We start from the raw sequence: 15,299 nt of genomic DNA on the forward strand, positions 1-15,299 counted from the left end.
ATAGGTATGAATGTGAGTGTGAATGGTTGTTTGTCTATATGTGCGCTGTGATTGGCTGGCGACCAGCCCAAGGTGTACCCCGCCTCTCGCCCGAAGACAGCTGGGATAGGCTCCAGCACCCCCGCTACCCTCGTGATGAAAAAACGGTAGAAAATGAATGAATGAATGAATCTTACGTGTCCTCCCCATCACGTGCGTTAATTAGTACGGGATGCACCTTGAACATCTTCTGTTTGGCCTCCAATGCACAACGGCTGCAGAGCAAGAAAGTGGGCTAAAGTTCTGGTGCTGAACTACGCCTTAAATAGAATAAAACACTAATTATGTACTGATATCTAAAAATCATGTGGTGTCCAATCATCATGATTGTTATTACTGACAATGATTCTCATAGATGACAGTATAAGCCACCACTGAACTGAGAGTCACGGGGGGGTCACTTGACAGAACACTACCTACAATCGCAGTGCTAACACACACAATAAATAACAACAAGTAAGTAAATACACATAAGACAACTACTAGCTGCCCGGTCCCTTTTGACATGTACCAGAGAGGGTGGTGTGTGACAGACATATGATATTCATTCATTTTCTACCGCTTATCCTCACAAGGGTCGCGGGGGTGCTGGAGCCTATCCCAGCTGTCTTTGGGCGAGAGGCGGGGTACACCCTGGACTGGTCGCCAGCCAATCACAGGGCACATATAGACAAACAACCATTCACACTCACATTCATACCTATGGACAATTTGGAGTCGCCAATTAACCTAGCATGTTTTTGGAATGTGGGAAGAAACCGGAGTACCCGGAGAAAACCCACGCATGCACGGGGAGAACATGCAAACTCCACACAGAGATGGCCGAGGGTGGAATTGAACCCTGGTGTCCTAGCTGTGAGGTCTGCGCGCTAACCACTCGACCGCCGTGCCGCCGACATATGATATAATCCCTTTAAAGAAAAGAAATGGTCAAAATGACCTTCCCTCCCATATAATACTGTAAATTGAAGCTGCTGTACTGGGGGGTGTATTATCCGGATCGCTTTTTATTGCTATGGGGAACTTCTCTGTTTGGAGAGGTGGCTCCTTACGCTCTTACTAAAGAATATCCTGATAAAAGGTAGAGTAGTCAGGAAAAAAAGAGGGGGGATGGGGGAGGATGAGACGAGATATGGCACAGAGAAATTTCATTTCCTGCCCTGAACACAAAAAATAGTATCAGCTAAGAAAACCTGGCTGAGAGATGGGATGTTTCCCCCTCTAATATTGATAACCATTTGTTCATTTCCTGACAACAACAGGCAGAGAAGTGCAAGAGGCTCCACTGAAATGGAATTATGCCGAGTTTTCACCTTCTTGTTTTGTTCTGTGGAGGGACAGGCGTCATGGACAGCTTGCAGCAATGGTCCTAATCACGGAATCAGTTATTAGTTGAGGGAGCACTGCTATGGGATGAATGGAGGGGTCAAATTCTCCTACGTTTGTGTCGCTTAGCTTTTCTCCACCAGGTCGCATTTGCATTTTAATGGAAGGCTTTTATAGACTTCTCTGTGGCGTTCACAGCACCACAAGTGGCATCATTAAGTCAACTAAGCCGGATTAGTGGCGATACTGCGGTCAGATATCCATACACCATAACAGAAACCAGGCTCTCTCCTTTAGGATTAGACAGAGACCTAAAAAAAAAAAAAAAATCGAGGAGGGCTTTTTTTTTTGTACAACTCTAGACGACAGCAACTTGATGTATTCCTTGTTAAAGTGGCTCATCTTCAGTTCAAGGGCCACTCGGGTCATGCTCCAAGGCCGGGGATATGAGGCGCAAAGCTGTAAATAACAGAGTTTTATACCGATCCTCAAGGCAGAGGATCAATTCCCAAGAAACAAAGCTCACTCACCATCATTTTCTGCATGTTCATCAAAAGCTACGACTCACTTTACACCAAACCAAATCTACAAACTTAGTAGTTAAGCTTGAGTGGGAGCATCTCATTCCTCCTGCTTTCCAATTAACCTTTAAAAGGGTCCAACCTTTGCACGGAAGGACACGGATCAATGCCCGCAATGATACACATCTGCACACCACCAATAATAGAGTGAAAAAGTGGCTTTGTAAATACCAACTAATGGGTATTTGCCATCAGTCCACAGGTCCGGTGCGTGCCAGGTGCAGATAGAAAGCGCAGAGTTGGTGAAGCGTTTGAAAGTTGTGCAATTTGGAATATAAGGTCACACTGACCATGAACTGCCCAAAGCAGAACACATGCTGTGAATGGGGAGACGGCGTCCTTTAACACTTGTCTCATATCGTTAGTGGAACATGGATTGTTTTATTAAGGGCTTCAGTGCACCGGGATTTAGATTCTACAGGGCGACCCTCGTGAGGACAAGCGGTAGAAAATGAATGAATGAATGAATGAATAAAGGCTTTGGAACTGTGTCCTCCGGATGGAAAACCGGACTATCCATTGTGGACCAATAAAATGTAAAGACCCATTCAATTAAAATCCCTGCATATTAATTACGATACAATGCTGAACACAGTAAGTTGTGGGATACTATTCAACCACCGATTTGTTTCGATTTCAAGTCATTTCCCCACAGTAAATACCGTAGAAGCTCAACGAAATATCAACATGGCAAGTCATGTGTGGTCAGGGAGGCTGGTGAGGCAAAGCTACTAAGCACACTAAGTTGGATCCTGGCACCTGCCAGTTTCTGTTTGTCAGCATGTTTCCAACAAACAACATGACTTTCTACAGCCTGTATCTTGTGTTTAATGTAAGTATTCTTGCTCAGTAGACAATGAAATACATAGAAATGCCGTATGGATGACATCCTGAATCAGTGATGTCCATGCACCGAGGAAAAAAGGGCATTTGAATTTCATTCATTCATTCATTTTCTACCGCTTTTTCCTCACGAGGGTTGCAGGGTTGCTGGAGCCTATACCAGCTGTCTTTGGGTGAGAGTTGGGGTACACCCTGGACTGGTCGCCAGCCAATCACAGGGCACATATAGACAAACAACCATTCACACTCACATTCATACCTATGGACAATTTGGAGTCGCCAATTAACCTAGCATGTTTTTGGAATGTGGGAGGAAACCGGAGTACCCGGAGAAAACCCACGCATGCACGGGGAGAACATGCAAACTCCGCACAGAGATGGCTGAGGGTGGAATTGAACCCTGGTCTCCTCGCTGTGAGGTCTGCGCGCCGTGCCGCCCCCCTGAATTTCAATTCAACAATAATGTAGTTAGCCTAACATTGCTAATAATAACAATAACTATGTTGCTGTAGTTTGGTTAATACGCACGTCACATCATATGTAAATGGAGCATTGTTGGTGCTTTATGAAATCTTTTTCAGAAGGCTCTATAGGTGGATTAAATGTTTCTTATTATGTGTATTCTTAGTCGTTTTAGCTGTTTTTATATCTTTAGAACACACAGCTCCCAGCAGTCATAGTGGTTTCTATGACTGTGGTCATGTTTCTCAGTCTCAGTCTGTCACTTCAGGTGAGGACTGATCAGCGGCATTGGTTTCATGCGACAGGCAAGGTCATGTTTTACAACTAAATGTATCTGCTGTGTACTTTGGATGCACACTGACCAAACACATGGTAAAAAAAAATAGATGTCTCTTGTACATGTGCAAATATGTGTGTATGTGTGCATTGCTCCTGTGCAGTGATGAGCTGCCCGTCACTCAGCAGGCATCTGGCTGTGGAGGTCACACCCCGATAGTTTCAGGAAGAAGAGATTATGCAGGTATGTGTATGTGTGTGTGTGTGTGTGTGTGTGTGTAAAAAAGGGGGGGAAGCAGATTATGCATTGTGATATCAGACTAGGTTAACATAGCAGACTGTGTTTGCATACAGCGGTGCCAGCGTGTCGCAGGTTTAGCTTTAATCCCCACGCACAGTGAATCCTCGCCGGCTGATTTGGCACTTTTTCAGAGTATTAGGTCACCAGGCGAGGAAGCTTTGTTTACCTAAGAGGAAAGTCATCATGTTTTTGCAAAATTCTAACTAAACTCCATTTTCCTCTCCGGGGAATTACTCTTTTGGTTTACTTGAGTGACAGTGAAGGCCCATTCATCCCATTGAAAGGAATATGATACACTTCTTTTGAAGGTTTTCATGATTTGTTGATATTTTATAAATGCCCTATCATTAAAAGACAAAATGTTGTTGCACTCACTTTGAAAAACGTGTTTTTGTACATGCTTGTCGATGTACGTGAATTATAAATACTATACAGGGTAGAAATGAGGCTAGCAACAAAATAGTGACCTATTTCCATAACTGACCTATATTAACCAAGCTACAGCGATATTGTTATTGTAGCAGCTAATGTGTAGTACTATATTTCTGGCGGAATAACACAACATCTCAGCGTCACTCACAATGCTAAAAACACAACCTATTTTCAACTTACCAGCTCAACAGGAAGCACACGTGTTGTGCTGGAAGATACGGCTATTCCATCAGTCGGCCTCCCAATGAGAGTGTTCATTGTAAGTTACTGTTTGATCTGCCTAGCACACAGCAACATTACTCTCTGCTTGGGGGACGGAGGTGTCATAAATTGTTGACAGAAATAGCGTTAGTTCTGATCAATCGATCTATGAAATTATCAAAATACGGCAAGTTTCTGCAAGTTTTATATGTCATCATCAATTTACTTGTTCTTGCATGATCATACCATGTATATAAAACACTAAAATGTTGTTAGAGGGGTCCAAATAGGTGTGTCCTAATGATGTGCATTGTTAGCTAGCTCATATTAACTCGTTTTTTGGGTGTTATAATACACAGAGCGGGAAAACCAGCACCAGCTTTTTTTTCCTATTTACTGAACTACGTAAACATTAACCTCAACTCTCAGCTACAAGTCAAATACATTAAAGATATTTTTATGCTCTGTTGAATAAATTAGTGAATTGAACTGTCAAGATGTAGGATTATACATTCTGGTTCAAAAGAAAGTGATTGTAATTTTAGAACAAAGTAATAGAGCTTCTCCTGGATAGGAAGGATAGGGCACATACACTTTGAGTCATGAACCTCACAGCATGTCGCTGATAGTTGTTGATAGTATTAAAAAAGTGTCTTGTGATGTTCCACATTTGCAACAGTGCTGCACCTGTAGAGTCCAATCTGGCACATATAATGAGCAGGAAGGTAGACCGTGGGGGAAATTAACAACCTTGAATAATATTAAAATCAATAGGAAATACTTACCTTGATTAATGGTGTCTCAAATAAAAAAAAATTAAAGTTGAAAACTTTTTGTACACATTATTAACTCCCACATTTTCTAAATCATTTAAAAAGCTGCAGGGTTTATTTCCCATTTATTTGACAATGCAAGTGCGGTTTGCCAAAAAACCCTTTGTGCTAATTGTGCGTTGGTTTCGAAAAGCCATTTTCTGTTAGAGTGCACAAATCCATTACAGGGGCCCTCTTACCTCGTATAATGGAGATTGAATTAATGCGAAGGCTAAAACATGTGGCCCAGGACTCCAAAAGATATGATTGATCATCTTATTGCTGGGTATTCATCCAGTTTGGTGGTGCTAATCGATACCATTACTTCTTCTGGATCACAGTAACAAACCACAAAGAAAGTATGAATGGGATTTGTTTCACATGCTGTGACCATGAAAACAATCAACCTCTTCTTTTACATGTTGCTGGGATTGTAAGTGTGCCTTAGTGGGGGCACCAACTCTGGTTTAAAACTAATAATAAAAGAGAGGAATGGTGCAGGGGTGAGCATTTGTTCAGTCACCAATGTCAGGGTTTACATCCATCCGCTGTGCCCCCCGGCTTCCTCCTGATACTTCTCCCTCTGTCCTATCTCCTTTTCCATTAGACGTTATCTGAGCTTCCACATTCCATGTTTGTTTCCCTCCTTATTAATTATGCCGCTTCTCACCTATAGAGGGACGCAGAGGCCCCTGCGCCATGCTGGGGGAGATTTTCTTCTCCTCTGGCCTGCTCATGTCTCGCCCTATTGACATTGACACCTATTCAACATCATAGAGGCCCTCCGAGCAGCGCTCCCTCGGCCCCCGGACAGCCTGACTCAGTGATAAAACTCCCCAGACGCTCCTCCTTTATGCTGTTCGGACTGATGCACCATCACACATATGCTACCCAATACATAGAAATACACCAACAGGAAAATAAAGGGAAAGAGCAGCATAGAAAGAATTTATACACATGCTTCCCCGCTGCCTTATCAACCTACTGCATGAGTCGCATGCATGCATGCACTCTTCTCAATCCCTCAGTCCCTTGACATGTTATATTTTATCACACGGGAGGGTTGGAAATACGGCATTTTTCATAGGTGCTCGTTTACCTCTTCGCTATACCTCCCAGGCTCCCTGCAGTCCACTGACAAAAATATGGCACCATACAGTCTTAAACTGTAGTTTAAGTACACCATCAAAACCTTTCCCACTGTGCAGCCCAAATACAGACAGTGTTGCAGAGTAACTAAGTACATATGTGAAACGTTAAGGTATCGTATGCTGAGCTCCTTATTGCTACATGTGCAGGAAAATAAACCATACTTTTGTTGTTTACATTAATGGAGTAAGCGCTTAGGCTCTAAACAGACCAAAACAACATGAACCAAACACAAAATGATTAATCGGAAAATCGATTAATCACCAATTCATCAATAAAGTCAGATTTATTTTAGATTTACCACAATTAGTGTATTACTTTCATTCATTCATTCATTTTCTACCGCTTTTCCTCACAAGGGTCGCGGGGGTGCTGGAGCCTATCCCAGCTGTCTTTGGGCGAGAGGCGGAGTTCACCCTGGACTGGTCGCCAGCCAATCACAGGGCCTTTCATTCATTCATTGATTCATTTTCTACCGCTTATCCTCACAAGGGTCGCGGGGGTGCTGGAGCCTATCCCAGGGGTACAAACAATTACAGGGCACATATAGACAAACAACCATTCACACTCACATTCATAACTATGGTCAATTTGGAGTCACAAATTGTATTACTTTCATCATATAAGTAAAATAACTTTAATGACTTTATTTTAATGTAATGTAATGTATTTAATGTAGCATAATGTAAAGCGAAGTAATATTAATTAAACCAGAGCCCCATAGGTGTGCTTTGCATTGCGTTGCATAATGAGTGTCTATATTGTAGTGGTTCCCAACTGGTACTCAGCATTATTCTGCATTTACTTTAACCACATATTCTATGGAAGATCCAATGGTTTGATACACTAAAAAATCCAATGTTGAATATACAGTATATCAGTCAAACTGGATTATCTCCCAAAGCAAAGGTTTTATTTATGGGATAAAAGTTCGTGGAGGTCCCTGTAGCACTTGTCACAGCAGGTTGTTTCACAGGGGTCAAACAGTGCCGACAGTAGCCGCGGGGGCCCCTGGCTGTAATGTGTATATGTGTGTATATGTGTGCAGGACTTCAGTGCGATAACCTCAACACCTTTGCCTCTCCCTATCTGCACATTGATCCCAACACACATAGTACATTCACCGGCACACACACACACACACACATGATGGTGAATACAATATGTGATGTTAATGAACCTAATCTCCAAGATCGCCCGGTCTATGGGCCGGGAAATTAACGGGAGCAGGTTAAACACACACACAGTACGTTCACTGACACCCCTTTCAAACAGTGTGTGTGTGTGTGTGTGTGTGTGTGTTGGGGTGAAATTGGTTTTCCTCAGGATTAAAGGATTAAAAAGGCTGTTAGTTCCTCAAAGTGCTCCAAATACCCCCCTCAATATTCATTACAGCGGATACAAAAGGCAGAGAGGAGCTCATAATGGCCCCAACCTTCTAATCATTTCAAGCAGCGCTCCAGATCTCACACACACACACACACACACACACACACACTCTTTTATTATCATTAGCTGCACTATTAGCATGCAATAAGCACTGTCTGGAAATCACAACAAGGCGTATTCCTTTAAAAAGATTATTGTGGAACCAGAATCTGAAAATGGTAATATTATCATTCCAACAGTTACCCAACGCCAATGACCACTCCACACACGTATATACTGTATGTTTGGGAGGGGGGGTAATAAATCCATATCCGTGTGAGCTATCACAGAGGCAGGTTAAGTCCCATGAAGAACAGAAGAGGTGGGGGGGTGCATTAATTGAAAGTGATTGAGAGCCTTTCGCGCCGTGCCCTTTTTTCACCCAGCAGGTTGCCACTTGTTCACTGACAGCAATAGACGGAAGCGTTTACAATGCGTGTAACAGCCATTTTGACCTTGAGAGCAGCAGAAAATACTCAAAGAAGTCAAATATCGAACAACAACTGGAGAATTAATACCCGAATCCCTTTGTGGTGAAACGTATAACAGTTCCGTCTCAATTTGAAATAGCAGTAAATTAAGACTCATTACTGGCTGAAATGATTAACAGATCATCACTACACGTTCCTCCAACTTATTCCACAATGGTTTGACTGTGCTGGGGAATACACGCTGTATTTTTAGGCCTAGAACACCCCATCAGTCGGTGATGAAGGAGATGGAAAACCATTATGCACATCATTTATCTTTTCCTTTTGGCATGCACCCCAGCACCACTTCCATCATGACTCACTATGAGTGCAAAAATACACTAACAAAATAAAGAGATCTGAGTCTTAATTGTGGTAAAGGATCTTGAACAAAGATGGTCTGTTCCCACATTTTTTTTTGTTTTTGTTTTTTTTTGCAAAAAAAAAAAAGCTTACAGATGACATTCTAGACACATTACAGAAAAGTTAACTCAATGCAATTTAGTACTATTTATAATCCTCCTCACATTTGCTTCATTAAAGCACAAACAGGCCCCATTAACACAACAAAGAATCAATTTTGTTGCCTTTCTGGTAATAAGTTTTGATTAGTGTTAGTTTTAAACGCTCACTGTTTGTATGGGTGTTCTGTTTCTTATTGATTATCTGTTTGGCAGCGAGATGTGTTTAGGTGGACTAGTTTAGGGTCCCGAGGGCTACTTTTCTGTCTGGTAATTATTTTTCACCCTCCTTTCTTTCGCTGTCTGTGGTTGAGAACCATCCCCATTCCCAAAGGTTATATGGATGTCAGTCTGATGACATACCCATATGCTTACAGAGTTTCCTTATCCCTTTAAAACACTTGGGATGAGCGCTTTTAATTCCCGATTAATAGTTTGTTTTGGATGGTGATGACGTCTAACAAATGTGTGTCAAATTGAGAATATAATTATAGCGGTAGGTTGGTTTTCATTATTAATTTTTTTTAATCATGTAAATCCAATGAATCTGTTCCAGACACCACAAAAAATGAACAAAAATAATACATGGTATGGAAAATAATTATATTTGCACTGACTTGCACCTATTACTACATGCACCGAATGATGTGAAGTAATTATATATATGTGGACTGAATGGGATAAATAATTTTCAATTTGCTGTCACTTGCAATTTTTTTGGCCCCCATGGCGGTTTATTTAACAGTTGCCCTATAATAAAAGTAATCAGCGGGTTTATAATTTGTTTGGGTGCTGGATTCTGCGGAATGATATGGTTAGTACAGAGCAGATAGACACATAATATCGTACGAAAACCGAAATCCTCCATTCGCAAAATGGTTTGAGTGCATTACCTTAAAAGTCATGGTAAAAAGCCTGTTTTTGCATACCCATCCATTTTAGGGTCACGGGTATGCTGGAGCCTATCCCAGCTGTCTTCAGGTGGGCATATAGAAAACCATGTGTTAAGGTTAATATAAAAAAAAGCATGTAAAAGCAGCTACTATCCAACCAATGTATACTATGCAGTTTAAAATACCTTACCTTAAGTTAAAAGGGTGTAATTTGTCATCTTTAAAACGTGAGAAGATAAAGCTTCTTGAGAGAAGTTTTCTTTGTTAGGACTTATCTGTGCATCTCCGGGAGATGAGCCTCTGAGGAGTCCCCTCTGAGAGGTGCCAATGATATTGTTCTCTGTGATGTGCATCTGCTGCTTTGATAATCCACTGATTTCACTTTCGCGGGGGGATTCGAGGAGCACAAACATGCAACGACACACAAACTCCTGGACTGTGACTGCAGCCATTGTTCCTCCCAAACAATGTCTTCACTTTGATGCCTGTGACGCTTGGCCGGTCGAGGGGAGGTTTTTGCAATCTGTGCACCCCAATTCCCACTTGCTTTTTTTTTTATTTTTTTCCCCCTTGTCTCTTTAGAGACACTACTAAAGTACATGTGACTTTGAAGCCCTGCACCTTCACGGAAGGGAGTATAGGTTCAAGAGTGCACAACATGTGTACGTGTCACTTGTATTCTGACACAAACATGTGTTGTTCGGTGTTTATGCTGTTTTTCAGCTCCTTTTAAAAGACCCGCCAAAGCCTGAGATGGGGCTTTGTCATTGTGCTGCAGCAGTGGCAACATGCCCGCTTCACTCCTGATTGACAGGTTCAATCCTCCAATGTGCTTTGGCACAAAAGGCTACAAGCCGAAAGGAAATTGGCTTTTGTCCCCGCCTCTGAGCTACTTAACCTGCCTGATTTCTCATTTATTAAAACAGTCCTTACACACTGGGAACACAAATGCACCACAGCAGTGTAATTAGTACTCCTGACTTATTAGGAGAACATGCATCCGGTTTAATATGCAGTTAATATTAAAAGAGTGAGCAAAAATAAGCTATATTATTTTTTACATTCACCACATATGTATAGGATAATACACTTTAAGATAATAATTTATATGTATTCATGGCTAAAGACAATTGAAACACTATGCACTACAGTTCCAATGTAACCCAAATAAAAGCCTGTCAGCCTTCCACTCATTTTGGTTGGGCCTATGCAAGACAATAAACCAGTGGTTCGACGCCCCCTACAGGCGAATTGTGGCAACGCCTTGACCCGCTGATACAGTTGTGAGAAAGAGAAGTAAGATGCAAAGCTGGCAGTGATGTTGCTGCGTGCATTCGCAAGCTGCGATGCATGGGGCCAACAGCCTGCAGCGTGCACAGGTAATTAGAATACAACACGCCTAATGAGTATTGTCAATTTCACTTGGCTGCGGCTCAGCATCGTGTCAAACTTTTGGATGAGGAGACACCGAATTTAATCAAATAGTTTTGCACAAATGCTTGGAACTTGTCAAAAATATGACCGTGATGATACAAACTGAAGCAATGAAAGATTTTAATGATATATTATACTAAAAGGATGACTAAAATATTGCATATTTAGAATGTAATTTAGCGTTTTGATAATAAAATCAGACATTTTGAGTTCATATATCTGCAGTCATAAAGCGTTTGTAAATAAATGCTAATTATTATCATTATTCTAATTTAATCACTGCCTGCCCTGACAAATGAAAGACAAAAGGCATCTAATAAATCAAGAAAAGAATGCATTAAAGCAGGGTTGTCCAAACTTTTGTATGTTACTAATATGCTAATACTTAAATATTGCATTTCCCAAATAAACACAGTTTTTGCAAAATAAGACAAATACTGCAATATGCCATGTCAATTATTTAAGTGCTATATTAGTTGAAATATTTTGACTCAACAAAAAATCATCACATCCTCCTATTATCAACAAGTGTTAGATTTCTCTTATGAATTTCCAAATAAGAATTTAATTAATAACATTGGCAACCATACAATTTTGAAATTTCTATATTGTACAAACATCTATGTAACAACAAAGTAAGAAACTCTGAACAAATACAATCAGTGGGTGTGAATGTGAATGTATTATTCCCCCCTTGCATAACCACCACTTCTATTGCAAATTGCATATTTACAATCAGGAGTCATAATGTGACAATAGCTCCAGGCTGTGGACATACTGAGCTAGCAAGATTGTCAGCCGGCATGTCATTTTTATAATAAATATCGGCCGATAATATCGGTCAACCCAAATTATTGCACATCACTAAATCGATCTTTAAACAGGAAATCATTTTATGCACTTTTGACACCCCTGCATTAAAGAGTGATAATAAAAATATCATATATTAAAAGGTGATAGATGCAAATCATAAGTCCAAACAAGACAAGCAAATCACAAAAGCTTGAATATTACAATGTCAGGCAGACATCAAGAATGGACAGAAAAATGTTGTTGTCCTTGTGTGGGCCAAAAGACGACTACTGAGATGTGACACAACGTATTACACTGGAAGTGGTGCGAAGACGTCATTGTTTACTGCTGGACTCAAGGCTGCAGGGAGCAGGTTGATGATGAAGGGATGAAGGGGAAGAGTGGTAAAACAGAACAAATGCAATTTGGGGGGGTTTCATTTCATTCATGCATTCATTTTCTACTGCTTATCCTCATGAGGGTCACGGGGGTTGCTGGAGCCTATCCCAGCTGTCTTCAGGCAAGAGGTGGGGTACACCCTGGACTGGTCGCCAGCCAATCACAGGGCACATATAGACAAACAACCATTCACACTCACATTCATACCTATGGACAATTTGGAGTCGCCAATTAACCTAGCATGTTTTTGGAATGTGGGAGGAAACCGGAGTACCCGGAGAAAACCCACTGGGAGAACATGCAAACTCCACACAGAGATGGCCGCGGGTGGAATTGAACCCATGTCTCCTAGCTGTGAGGCCTGCGCGCTAACCACTCCATTGCCGTGCAGCCCAGGGTTTAAGATAAGATAAGATATGCCTTTATTCGTCCCTCAGTGGAGAAATTTGCATATTTTAATAATTATATAATATAATTATATATATAATATTTATATAATTTGACCTCATTAATGTCCCCCAGGCTACACTTTGGACACCCCTGATCTATGATCTGTTGGTCATTGTGATGCTCCATTCCTAACCCAATCAGCTAATCAAGAATCAGCTCAAAAAGATGCTTCTCGTCAACGGATGCCGAGTCGATTCCATCAACGGACAGGTCCGACTGTTTTTGTTTGTCACCGCATGCAAGCAGGAGGGTAAACAAATCCGGTTTTAATAAGGGCGTGTAGTTCATAATCCTTGCCTACCAGCAGGTGAGGGCCAACATATGGGTCGAGACCGCGACGAAGAGACACACACACACACACACAGCAGCTGTCACTTGTTTTCCGAGGCAGGACGGATTCAACAAGAACACCATGGCGCCTTTGGGAGCCGGGCCAAAGCAAGGAGGGAAAAGGTAGGAGCCGCCAGGAGGAGGGAGCGCATTGACGCTAAAGACAATTTCCTGCAGCTGCCCTATTAGACACAAAGCATTGGAAATGAATCGTATTTCACTGAGCGGAAGCGTTCTAGCTCAACTAATTTACCAGTTTGTTGTTGTGAACACAATGCGTTTGACTTGTTCATGGTTACTTTGCTCTTGTGTGTTTTGCAGGGACAAAATGCTCTCAGTTAGAGAGGGGAAAAAAAATCAATTTCCCCCCTGACTGACTAAGTGGCATACGTCGGCGCATTGACACACACTCACCTGTCGTCTCGTTTTGTTTCAGCTGAGCGACGGGTGAGTTTCAGCTGAGTGAATTCATGTGGTTTCAAATGTGAAATGTTAACCCAACTGATTTTGGAGAGTATGCACACGCTAAAAAAGCCGAATTCTGCTCTCGCCAACCACTTTGTTTTCTCTTACAGTCTGTCATCACTCTCTCCTATGACTTCCCTCTGTTTCTCTATTTGCCTTACCATCTTTCCCCATGATTCATCCCCTGGCCACCCTCTCTTAGTGCTACACTCTCTCTCTCCCCTCTTTGCGCCTCCTCCTGCCGCCTCCCTCACCACCATCGCAACCCATTTCTGCCTCTTATGAAGTGTGAAAAATGATCGCTCGCAGGATGAAGTGGACAGAATTTGCCGGCGTAATGGCCTGACAAAATGAATCGTGGCCTTCCTCGCCATCCATCACCGCTCCGAGGCGACCGTGGTTAAGATCTGTGAAGGTGCTGGCTTATTGATTACTAGTTGTAACTACAAAGTGTCTGATTCAGTGTTTGTGGCACAGCAGCGGGAGAGGTGTGAGTGTGTAGGGGGTGGCGGTGGTTGGTGGTGGGTGGAAGGGGATGCACGCTCAGAAATCCTCTTTTGATAGATTTTAAATGGTGAAATATTGATTTCTGTCTAGTCCAAGGCCTAGCCCGAGCGGGCTGCAGCCATTTGTTGGAGTGATAATGCCGGACATTCGCTTCTGCTGGTCACCATCAGTCATTCTGACATCGGGAAAAATGAGGGAGGTGGGAAGAAATGGTGGAGAAGGAAGAGAGTGGTAGAAAGGTGGATAAATAAATGGAATGGACCAACCCTTCACCTCAATTCATTGTCACCAGACCTCCTAGAAATGAATATTCTTCAGGTATTCTGTGGTTGCAATAACAGTAACGGCCAGAGCCGCCCCTGCCGACATGCAGAACATGAGCTGTGCATATAGGGCCCCACAATCGAAGGGGGGGAATTTTGCGAGTAATGTGACTATAATTGACAGCTACACTAGTTCTTAGTGGTGTAATGGTACAGCTGCCACTTCTGTAACTTTGTACAAAAAATGTATTGAGCAATCAGTTTCCTGTGTGATCGTATTACTCCAAAACATGAATAGTCAAATAGTATGAAAGTTTTTTTTATGTGTCCCAGAGTTCCTGGCAGCACCACTGATAGTGATGTAACAGGGAGGGGGCCTCAAAATAACATTTTGCGCGAGTAATGTGACAGCTAACCCACTAGTTCCTAGTGGTGTAATGGTACAGCTGCCACTTCTGTACATTTGTACTAAAAAATTATTGAGCAATCAGTTTCCTGTGTGATCGTATTACTCCAAAACATGAATAGTCAAATAGTATGAAAGTTTTTTTTATGTGTCCCAGAGTTCCTGGCAGCACCACTGATAGTGATGTAACAGGGAGGGGGCCTCAAATAAAATTTTGCACAGCGCCCTAATTTGGCTGGTAACAGTCCGTACAGCAAACCACAGAGATGGAGAAGGAAGGTAATGCTCAGACCATGGAAACGTGATACGGTCTTACACACACAGGTAGCATTTATCTACATTAAAGCGGTTGGAGACATATCTGCTGACTCACACCAATTTATCTGTGTTGTTGAACTGGTGAACTTAAATTAATCACAGTTTTAATGCTGACCTAATGCAAAAACAACAAAAAAAAAGTGTGCACTTCTCTTATTGTGGTCTGCGCCTCATGAAATTGCAATGCATAAAAAATTATGCATCATTTGATAGCTAAACTAGCGGACAGATAGAAAAAAAAGATGGAGTGCTCATCTGCCC

Source organism: Doryrhamphus excisus, chromosome 16 (assembly GCF_030265055.1).
Source record: "Doryrhamphus excisus isolate RoL2022-K1 chromosome 16, RoL_Dexc_1.0, whole genome shotgun sequence".
NCBI classification, from domain to species: domain Eukaryota; kingdom Metazoa; phylum Chordata; class Actinopteri; order Syngnathiformes; family Syngnathidae; genus Doryrhamphus; species Doryrhamphus excisus.